This window comes from Apis dorsata, unplaced genomic scaffold, assembly GCF_000469605.1.
Source record: "Apis dorsata unplaced genomic scaffold, Apis dorsata 1.3 scaffold_254, whole genome shotgun sequence".
Classification (NCBI taxonomy): Eukaryota; Metazoa; Arthropoda; class Insecta; order Hymenoptera; family Apidae; genus Apis; species Apis dorsata.
In genome coordinates, this window is record NW_006263532.1 from 230519 (window position 1) to 241851 (window position 11333).

Consider the following 11333-nt stretch of genomic DNA (forward strand, 5'->3'; position numbering starts at 1 on the left):
CCCTCGTGTACGCGTGTCTACGTCTGAAATGGAGCGCATGAGAAGTTTACGTTCACGATCTGTGAAACTGCTGCCGTTGGAAACGGATGCCGCGGTCGTCGGCGCGTACACGTCACGCGGAACACGTGTTTATGCTTTCTCGAGTGTCGCCCCACGCAAGAAATTAGGGATAGGAGGAAGATGGAGAGGAGGAGCGGAAGTGGGTGCGAGCGAGAAAGGGAAAATGAGGGCGGCATCCCGCTTGTCGAGCTTCCAGTTTGATCGATTCGCCAGACGTGCCCCGATCTCTTTCTTGTGTCCGCTTAAACGAGGAATTAGCTTTCGTTTAAAAGGGGGAACGTTTTTTCTTCCTTCTTCTTCTTTTTCTTCTCCTTCAAACTCTGTTGCAGAGCGCATGTGGACGTTGGACGTTGTCAAAATCGAGAAAATGAAAGATCGAAGGATTTATTGTACAACGGTGAAGTGTCGTTAAAAATGTCGCGAATCATTGAGAAAATTGGACTGAGAAAAAGACGTATATCATATCCCTATATCCATATAACATCGAGATATAATTTAATACGTATTATCTTAAAAACTAGGCTCTATTTTAGGTTGAAATACGCAATTAATGGAGAGGCAGATGCAATTAGAGAGGCATCGAGTGAATCGGGATCGGAGAGGAGTAGGCGTCCGCGGGAGCCGGGCGATCGGGACGCGATAAAACGTTGAATAAAAGAACAATTATTACGCTATCTGATTCCATTGTATGCAAATAAGAATATAAATGCGGACTAATTTCACGTCTGACACCTACAGCAAGGGACAACGGGAGGGAACACCGGGAGTGAGAGCCGGAGAAAGAGTCCATCTTTGCCGCTTCTATTCATGCAGTAAAAGCCCATTATCGCGCGGACCTGCGAGAAATAAGAACAGGAAAAGGGGTGGAGGGGGCGCTTGCTTGGTCCCCTTAACGTCCTCTTCGTTTTTCTTCCTTTCCTTTTTTTTAATCCCCCTCCTCTTTTCTTTGTCTCCTCCCCCCGCCTCTAATCGCTACACAGACCTCTGGTTCAGACCAATAACTTGTCCTTTAATACAATTAAACACTCGATACGCCCCATTTCCTCCCTCCTTCCCTTCCACTGCAATTACTTATTCATCATGGAGAAATACATTACGAGGAATCGTGCTACCGCTGACGTGTGCGCTCGCAATGAAATCTTCTGGAGAATCGCGACGCCTGTTGGGAAAAGAGCGGCGACGATTCAGCCGCCGAGAGTTTAAGGGAAATTAAATTACGACAGACGTCTTAATACGGGGGTATTAAGGGGGAATGGAATTACCGAGGGGGCCGATTGAGTTGTGCCGCGGGATAATTAGTTGTATAATTACATTGCGATTCGTCCGTTATCGGATTATGAGAATTCGATGAATGAAAGAACAGGAATGGAACGTTCGTGTAAGGAGGGAAATTCGATGAAGAATGTAAATCAAGAATGAGGAAGGATATCTATGGGATATCTGTCTTGAGTATTCGATGAACGAGAGAAAGAGAGAGAGAGAGAGAAAGAGCAGAAATAGCGTTGTTGTAACGAGGAAATTCGATGAAGAATGTAAATTAGAAACGAAGATCCGTTGGAAAATGTATTGTCATTTCTCTTCGTAGGAGAAGAAGTATTTCTCCTTGAAATCTTGCGCGTAAAATTTCTCTCATTTTAATTTATATTCATCTTCAAATATTCCCAAATATTAAACAAGAGATTGAATCGAGAGATTCGATTTTCATCCATAAATCATCTATTCCATAATTCCGCAATTTCAAATTTTTCTCACTCTTGGTTGGAGAACCGAGCCAGAGATCGGAGGAAGGGATCAAATTTTTTTTTCTCCGCGCAAAAGACGCGGATAACAACAAGCTACGTATTCGAAGCATAAGAGGAGCAAAATTTTTATTTCCATATCCGCTTCCATCATCCATCCAATACCGCGCCGTGTACGTATCTACGCGGGAAAGAGAATCACGATGGGAAAAAAGGAAAAGAAAAAAAGAAAAAAAGGGAGGGAGGAGGGAGTTGGAGGAAAACAACTGAACTGAGAGGTCTTTCGAATTTCTCTTTCACACTTGTCAATCCTCGAAACGCACTATCTCGGTGCAGCCATCAATCTCGAAACGTCCCCGGGCCGGCAGCTACGCCCCGAACGACATAAATCCAATTTCCAACGTTCCAACCTAGGCATTCTATTTACAAACTATTCCGGGATACGCGCACCTGACCAAGCCCCGACCGATGCGGGCTGAATTTTCACCGCGTCCTTTTTCTTCGACACCCCGCGAAATTCGATAAACTTTCTTGCTACTTAAATAGAATTGACCGAATCGCGGCCATTTCCGGACCACGCAGCTGCGAGAGGTTTATTTAGAAGGCGTTTTGCGTTAATTATTCAAATGGATTCTGAGAGGGGGGGAGGGGCGCCTCGATAAATTACTCTTTTCCCTCCGTTCTCTCCATTCCGCGCAACCTGGCGCGCTTTTTTTTGGACGAAATGATTCTTTGAGGGAGGAGGAAGAAATTATTTTGTTGGAAAATTAGAATATTTTTATCGAATGCTTCAAATTAATTTTCGATTATCGTCAATTTCGAACGAATTATGTAAAAAGTAATTTTTCTATTTTATTCCTCTTTTATAATGGCAAATATAAAATATTTTTAGCCTTCTAACGAACCATTTATTCGTTAAGTATTTAATTTTCATTTGCAACATCAAATAATTAATTTTAATTAATTACTGTTTCGCAATAAGTGCACAAATGATTTTTTAACCGTCGTGGGGAGATCGTAAAGTGTTATCTTTCTCTCTAACCATCGCCCTCGTCCAATCGAAGCGTCCAATTTATTCTTCCATTCGTCCATCGCCTAATGGAAGATGTTCCTTAGATAGAAACAGATGTCTCGTTCCCCAAGAATCCAACTCTTTCTCTCGTCAAATCCTCCAACTCCTCGAGCTCCTCATTTACTTTCACGCGTTATCTTGACAGCTACCATCACAAAAAAACTTCCTTCTATCGCGTATCCTGTTACCGTTGGAATTCCAGCAAAGGGAATACAGCGTAATAACACTACCGTGAAACGTGTGGAATTAACGTAATAAAGAAATCGACGCTCTTTGGGAAAAAGCTCGAGATATCAACGAATTAAAAAAAAAAAGAAAAAAGAAAGGAAGAGGCAAAGAAACACTTGGAACATCGACGTTGCGTTGTCGTAGATTATTGAAATGTTCTTTGAAGCAAGAACGACGCGTTGAAATGACGCGTAGAATTTTCAGCATTAACGTTCGTCGCTTGCGAGGAATCGACATTTCTCGAACAAGGCGCAGCTCGAAAAGTCGGGAAAATCTCGTTCCATTCCAAGTTGTGGCAAATAATATAATATTACACCGCTCGAATACCGGATGTTGAAGCACGATACGGAGAATCGCGCAACTCTGGCAAAAGTTCCGTATTTGAGAGCCCAGGTAACCCAATTCCTTTTTCGCTGTTCGACAACAGCTATCGCATCATACCTTCTGCGCGAGATCGATTAATTTTACGAGTTGAAAATTTGAAGAACAATATTGGTAATGTTAGAATTATTTATAATAACTTCAGATTTTCTTTTCTTTCCATATCGTGTAAAAGTATATTTTTTTTATACAGGATAGAAAATCTAAGAATCTTTAATATTTTTTCAGTATCCTTCCCGATAAATCTTCGTGTAAAATTCGCAAAAATTATTTTATTTAAGGGTCGAACACAAGCGAGAGTTCACATATGAAATCGCTTATTATTTAAAAATAAGCGAATATATTTTTATTATTCTAACAAGGTAAAGAGGAGACAGAGTAATCTGAAAGAAAAATTGACCTGGGTTAGCCTGTCAAGTACAGAGTCGTTATCGTGCTCGTCGTTTAAACACACTGGTGGATCCCTGTTTCCAGAGTGGAAACGAGAAGCGTTTTTCAGCCAGGATAATCGTAGTCTCGCGTAGGTTGCAACGGCCTCCGATTAAAAATTGATCGACCATTCGATGGTTATTCATCAGGGCCAGTTTTCAGCGGCGCGCATCTGGCCGATCGCTATGAAAGCTTTCTTTAGAACGGTTATCTTTTATTCGAGCTATCGGTTAAAATTTATCACTTTTCGCGTGCCCCTCCACTTCTGCTTGATCAACCCAAGCCGAAACGAAAATAATTCAAACCGAATTCTCGATGAATCATTCCGCGTTTGAATCTTATCACATCAGGGAGAATATAAGACGAATTCTGATCCATGATGACGTTTATATTCGTACATATATTCCATTTATATGTGAAATTTAATTATAATTATCGTAAGTTCCAACATATCATTCATTTTGAAAGTAATGATTCCTTCGTTTCGAGACATTGAAGCATTCGTGTATCGATCGAACAATTTTTCGTAAAGTAATACACAATAATATCTATCTGTAAGACAAAATTTAACTAAAGAATTTAATTATTAAAATTATTTTTCATGCACTTAATATCGTATCAAGAAAAATTACAAGCTTCATTTTTAATCTTCTTTCTATTCCATTCCCGAGAAGATTACAATTTTATATCGGTATCGACAATTTTTATTTCCAAGAATTACTTGATAGATTATACAGAACAAGATTATACGTATCCAGTGATTTTTAACTCGAGCCAAAATAAGTCATACACAACGAGAGACTGGACCACGAACATTTGGCAAGTATGCATGGACATTTTAAAGAATTTATTGGGGGACCAATAAACGATTCGAGCTCGCCGTTCCGAAATTAAGATGTAATTTAATGGCGTGTATCGGTCCTCGTTTTTATTAAAAGATAAACACCGTGTTGAATCGAAAACAGATGACTCTTTCCGTGTTCTTACGTCGATCGTTAAAAGGCTTACTTTATGCTGATTAACCATCGGGACACGGATCTGGGAGAGGCGGGGTATCGTGCATAAATACACGGGTTTTTTGCTTGTATGAATATGCATGAATATTAATGAAACCGCTACGACACCGGTATCTCCGTACCGCGTTCTCGAAATGTCACTCTTCCAACGATTGATTGGCAATTGAAATTCTCGATCATTTTGTTCTGTCGATCGTAATTTGTACTTTTTGTGCCGATATTGTTTAAGAAATTACTAGATAAAATATTAAATAATTTAGATTCGAGAGGATATCTCATCAATAATTATTTTAATGGAATCAATCTTTTTTTTTGCGAGGAGATAATATTTTTAAAAATAATGTATGTAGAGTTTTATTATCATTCTCGTGTATGAATTATTATTCGTATCAATTTATTTGTTTTATTTGTTCATATGGTATAAGTGAGGGGAAAAGAAAGAGGAATGAGATATAGTTTTTGAAAGTTGGATTTTGTAATTGAGACGATATTTTTTCTAATATTTTTATATAAAATTTTGTCCGTGTATTGTGATAGTTGTGAAGAATATGTGTTTTCATTTTTTCTTTTTTTTTTATTCGATTAAGATGGATGGTTAAGGAAGTAAAATTGTAAATTTTAATTATAAATTCTCACACAGGGGATAATATCGAGAAGATTGGATTCATAACAAATTATCTTATTTCACGGGCTGATTGTTAATCAATGAGCCAGCAGATCGTTTTCTCCTTCGTATTTTTCATCCGTTTCGTTATTCCCCGTGAATCTCCAATAAGCTTCTTCTTCGAATAATTCCAGAAACCAGAATTTACATAAAACGTGATAATATTTTACTCGATGTTGGATCCCAAAAATTCGGAATTATTTTCCAATCGCGACCATTGAAAGCACAGCATCCTTGAGAGTTCATTGAGGAACGGAACAAGTCCCAGATCAATAAAATCGGGCTATTTCGATCGCATCTAAAATTCCACCACATAATCTTCACGCGCTATTTCAATTTCATACAAATATTTAACTTATTTAAATGGAACTTTTTTCTATCTTGAACAAATTTTAAGGTTATGGAAATTATGGAAAATTATAAAAGTTTATAATAATTTCTCGCCGTTGCTCGAGTATCTATCATCCAATCATGATTAGAGATTGCACTTATATTTCTATATCGTATGTTTAAACAAATATTTAACTTATTTAATAAATAAAATCTTTAAAAAGAACCAACATACGGTTTCCTCGATCCTCGAATAACTCATTCAAGTAATTCGTTGAAAAATGATCAAAAAATTCGTAACTTTGTTAAAATATATTCACTCGGATCAAAATTTTAATGTATTTCGAACAAATTTTAAAATCATGGAAATTATAAAAAATTATAAAAGTTTAATAATTTCTCGTCGTATCTATCATCCGACCATCCAATTCGATGATTAGAGATTGCGCTTATATTTCTATATCGTCGTTTAAAATTTCTTTCTCGAACCCCTCCAAGGAATAATTTCCTTTCGTTCTCGCTTTTTTCCAACCCCGCAAATAAATCTGCCTCGACTAGCGACACGATTTCCCGAATCCCAGCGGTCCTCCTGGAAGCATTACATCTTACATCACGACCGAAGGAGAACGGAACCATGGTCCCAGGACAAGGAGGTGGAACTTTGAGCGGTCTAATTTCTCGATAGTCGATGGCTGCACCCTTTCCAAGACGACCTTCCAACCCAACTTTTCTCACCGTTACATCATTCGGGGTAGAGTAAATCGTCGAACCAGCATCGCACACTGAAAAAAGACCTATTGACTATTTTTTGCAATTGAAAATAATCGCGCCAATCGGCCAATTCCCGAATATTGTCTTTAAATTCTCGAGGACAATGGTGTATCGAGTGATTTCAATAAACGAGCGTATTTCGCGGGGACGATATTTATAAACATTTCCAATTCGTGGAACACTTTCTCGCTCGCAAAATATCAACATTCGCCAGCGACGTAGTTTATAAATTCCGCAGTAGAGGAGTTTCGTTCGACGAGCAAAGTCTAAATAGTAACAAGCGTGCGTCTTTTAATTAATTTATTTAATCGTTAAGAAAATAGGATAATCGTTAGGAATAAATAGCTATCGGTTGAAATAATCGAATTATTTTTATTATTATTTTATCAATTACAGTTCGATAGTGTAATTTTAGCGTACAGTGTAAAATTAAATCATCAACAATTACTTAATATTCTTAAACGAATATTTCAATTCAACAAATTCAACTTTGAAAACGTACCTCTCAACGTTCTTCAAGCCACGATTTCCCTTCGCAATACTCAAAAAATTATGGCAACGAAAGCGATATCAAACAAATAAATATAGAAAAAAACCTAGATATTCTAGATCAGTTCTTCAGAATTCCCCGATAAATCGAAGAAATCTACAATCTCCATAATGGAAAAATCGGAAGATGCTCTCTGATCGCCGAGATGGAGGAATCGAATCCGATAAATGCGACGTAGGCACAAGAGGGGGCGGGAAACAATAATGGAGCGAAGGTTTAAACAAAATAGCCGTTGCCCGCGGAAAGGATAATTGGAACGTTTCGAGCGAGCACCTCGAGGGAACGATCGGCGAGCAAATCGATCGAGAACCAATTGTTTCGTCCGTTTTCGCGCATGCACACCTGCCGTTCTTTGATTCGTTCACTCGATGGAACGGGTTAAAGCGATTAGGTCAACCAGGGAAGGGCCCTTTGTTTCCACGCGAACGTTTGGTAAATTTACATCGGTTAACTGGTGATAGATAAAGCGGATCGATTCGTGGTCGAATTGAAAAAACGTCACGCGGGATCGGTCGTTAAGGTAACTCGTTCACCTCGTTACGATGGATTTGCCGCTCTTTGCCCTACGTGGATTATCATACCCGTGATTCCCCCCTTCGATATCATCTCTTGTTATTAGTGAGTGGATTTATAAATCGAGGTTTGTCGTTTGTTCGTCCCCGACTAGGACAATGCGTAAAAAGTTATCTTTTATTTCGTGCGGCGTAGATAGAATAAATCGAGAAGAAGGAAAGGAAATAATAGATTGTGAATAGTGATCGTTTTATTTTTTTTTTTTAGAGAAATGAACGTGCAATTTGATAGGTATAAATTTATATTTTAAAACAGATATTTTAAAACAGATATTCACTTGCGATATGAAAGGTTATATCGAGGATTTATATATATATCAAATTGTACGTCATATTGTTACTATTAAATTTTAAATAAGATATTTCTATAAATCGAGAGAGAAATTAAATTAGTACCCATGTTACAAGGATTATACACTCTCCGGTTAACGAATATTTTTTATATTAATAACACACTCGAGATAAACCACGATCAAAAATAAACTTCTCGGTGATAAATTATTTTCCGGCATTCTTAAATTCTCGTGCTTGTTTGCCTTTCTTCGATCGCATGTCAGCTTCATTTCAATAAATCATTCTTTTCGAAACTCAAAGGCTCGACAAGTTGACTTTTGCTCGACGATTTTCGAGGTCAAGAACGTCATTCGTAAAATTAACGTTTATTTAAAAGAAAAAAAAGAAAGAAAGAAAGAGAAAGAGAGAGAGAGAGAGAGAGAGAGAGAGAGAAAAGAGGAAAAAGAGAAAAATGAATCGATGAAGTGACCGATATTTGCCTTTCAGATTAATGGAGATTGCGCGAACGTTATCAAAGCACCGAACCAGCTTTCACTGTCGAACGTGGTAAATTTATAACGGATCACAGGAAATTCCTTTTAAGCCTCCAACCTCCGAGATCGTTTAAGAATCCCGCGCCGGATTTCGCGCCGGTGGAATAGTTAAACACCTCGTTTTGCGTTATCTTTTTGAAATCCATCGCCACGTAAATCGATAATCGTTTTATTTTATTAAATTGCTTGCTTTTATCTCGAATCGTTGGAGAGTCTACTCTGCCTATTTGCGACAAGGTAAAATGAAATTTAAAGGGAATGAAAGGGAGTCGAACGAAAGACGATCGTGAAAAAGATTGAAAAAAGAATATCGAAGATCTTTGATTGAAGAAGAAATCGAGATAACTTTTGTGTCGTAATAAAAAAAAAAAAGAAAGAAGATAGAAATTTGAATTTTTTCCATCGTTTAACTTTTATGCAAATTCATTAAGAGGATGAAAGTTGAGTAAGAAATTTTTTTTTTTATCAATTTTTACCAAAATGTTAGAACATATTGAATTTGATATTTGAATCGTTCACATGGATCACCATACGTACTTCTTAATCAATAATAATTTTACAACGATTCGTAAAAGTATTTTATTTTTTTTTGTTTATAAAAAGTCTTTTATTTTTTGAAATATTAACGAACATTATTTTCATTTTTAATGAAACTTTATGAACGCGTACAGTATAATGGGTTATACATGAAGCAATTTTCTTTCGCCGAAATATCACTTTAAAGAGGTGAAATCAACGCTCAAAGTTTCAGTATGATTTTCGCTTTTTAAATATAACTTTATAATGAAGCGAGATAGAGCAAAATTTTATATTGCGAAATGTCATAATTTCTTTAACGCTAAAAAAATACCGAAACTTCGATTTCACGTCCTCGAGGAAATTTCGAATCGAAAAAGAAAAAAAAAAAAAATTTGTTCTACATATTTCATTAAAATCAAATTTTTTTTTAGGTTAGATAAATTTCTCTTCGCTTTCGCAACGTTATGTAACATTATTTAAAATAACGATAACAATTTTTCCAAATTAAATTTTCAACATAAGATCAAAGATTTCGAAGAAATCAAACAACTTAATAAAATTGAACGCCGATAAAGAAACAGAAGGATCCAATGCCATCTGCAAACAAATCCTCGAAGAAAATTCCTCGATCCTCTTACGAATTGCTGCCTCTTACCTTAATTTCCCGATCATATTTACCTCGTTTACCATTAAAAATCGGTAAAAAGAAAATTTCCAGACAAACTGTAACTGTAATTTCGAGGTACATTTCGAGGCCAACCCTATATATTCTTATTTAACATTCCACTCTCGCCTCCTCTCGGCCAAGAATAAATTAGTCGTTCGAGATTGCCCCGTTCGAATCTCCGCGCGCAAAATTCGATTTAATTACTGGAGGCCAGACCCCGCGAGTTCGTCATTAATTACCGGGGCGATCGTTAAGTAACGCGAGTCCTCTGGCTGTCGGGGAATAAAAAAGGGACGGCGACCAAATGGTGCCATAAAGCGGGCGCTCGGTTTTAACGAATAGCGCGTTAAGCGGCGCACACCGTTCGATTTTTACGATCGCCGCGAAAAATCGGTCACGGAAACGAATCGCCGCGTACGCGATTTGTAAATAATCAACCCGGCTAATGCGTTTTATCGCGGGACCCAACCCCCTTTGCCGATACCTTCTCGCGACGAGAAATCGTGCTTTTAAAATATGCGCGCTGCGTGAATTGGAGAACCGTTTTTATCGATTTTGTATCGAGGAAATAATCGTCGATATCTCGTTCTTCGTCGTTCGAAATTTTCTGTCGCTTATTTCCAGTTTTGGATCGAATTTTTCGAGTTATTGCATCGAGTTCGAAGAAGAAATTGTTCGATATGAGATTTCTAGGAATTGTTAAATAGTCCTTTCGAGTCTCTTAATTCTGAATATCTTTTCGATTGTGTTTGTGATATACGAAGAGATTTCTCGATAATTTTTAATAATTTTGCGGAAAGTTTGAAAGTTTCAAAGTTTCGTAGGTAATTAGTAAGTTGAAAATTTATTAAGGATTCGATGATTGGTAAGTTTAATAAAAAAGTTTTTTGGATAGTTTTATTAATAATTGTCAGTGATTGACAATTTAGTAAAAGAGGTCTTGTCACGATTAAATTTAATACGAGAGAATGAAGATAATCCAATCGAGATAATAAAAATTGGGTTATATAAATTTGAATACAAATGTAGGAATTGAGAGAAAGAAATGGGCTCTAAAGTTAATATCCTTTCAAAATTAAAATTCGATGTTTCAAAGTGTGAATAACTTGAGATCGCGTTATAAGTTATTTAAAAATTTTTATAAAAATATCTAATTCTTCTTCACATTCCTATCAATTATATATTGAATTATAACTTATTAAATAACATAAAATATGTAATAGTTCAATCAAATTTTCGAAAAACTACCGTATCATTTCCTTAATTCATCGTTTTCATTATGACTTCATTGTAAAAGCTAGTAAAAATTATTAAAATTCGAATACAAATACCCTTAGATTTTCCAGAATCCAAGATAATTGAAAATATATATGATTGAATCATATATCATCACACCTATCATGTAACACAAAATTTGCATTCGATCAAATTTAAGACGGAGACACCTTAACCGTCTCATCGTCGTTTATTTTACCCTGAATCGAAAGATCAAAAAACAGAGAGGAAGG

The 11333-nt window shown here is 36.7% G+C and overlaps 2 long non-coding RNA genes across 2 annotated transcripts in view; one reads left to right on the plus strand and one right to left on the minus strand.

Moving 5' to 3' along the window:
* LOC116185691 overlaps positions 1-10537 on the minus strand; it is a 23279-nt gene extending 12742 nt beyond the window's left edge. Inside the window, exons 1-2 of the long non-coding RNA XR_004150563.1 lie at positions 9905-10537; positions 2064-2070 (exon numbers count right to left, since the gene is read on the minus strand). This is a non-coding gene — a long non-coding RNA (uncharacterized LOC116185691). The remainder of the gene's footprint in view (positions 1-2063; positions 2071-9904) is intronic.
* LOC116185692 lies at positions 7409-9014 on the plus strand. Its single transcript, XR_004150564.1, has 2 exons — positions 7409-7760; positions 8593-9014. It is a non-coding gene; the product is annotated as an uncharacterized LOC116185692 (long non-coding RNA).
* Positions 10538-11333: the final 796 nt, after the last annotated feature.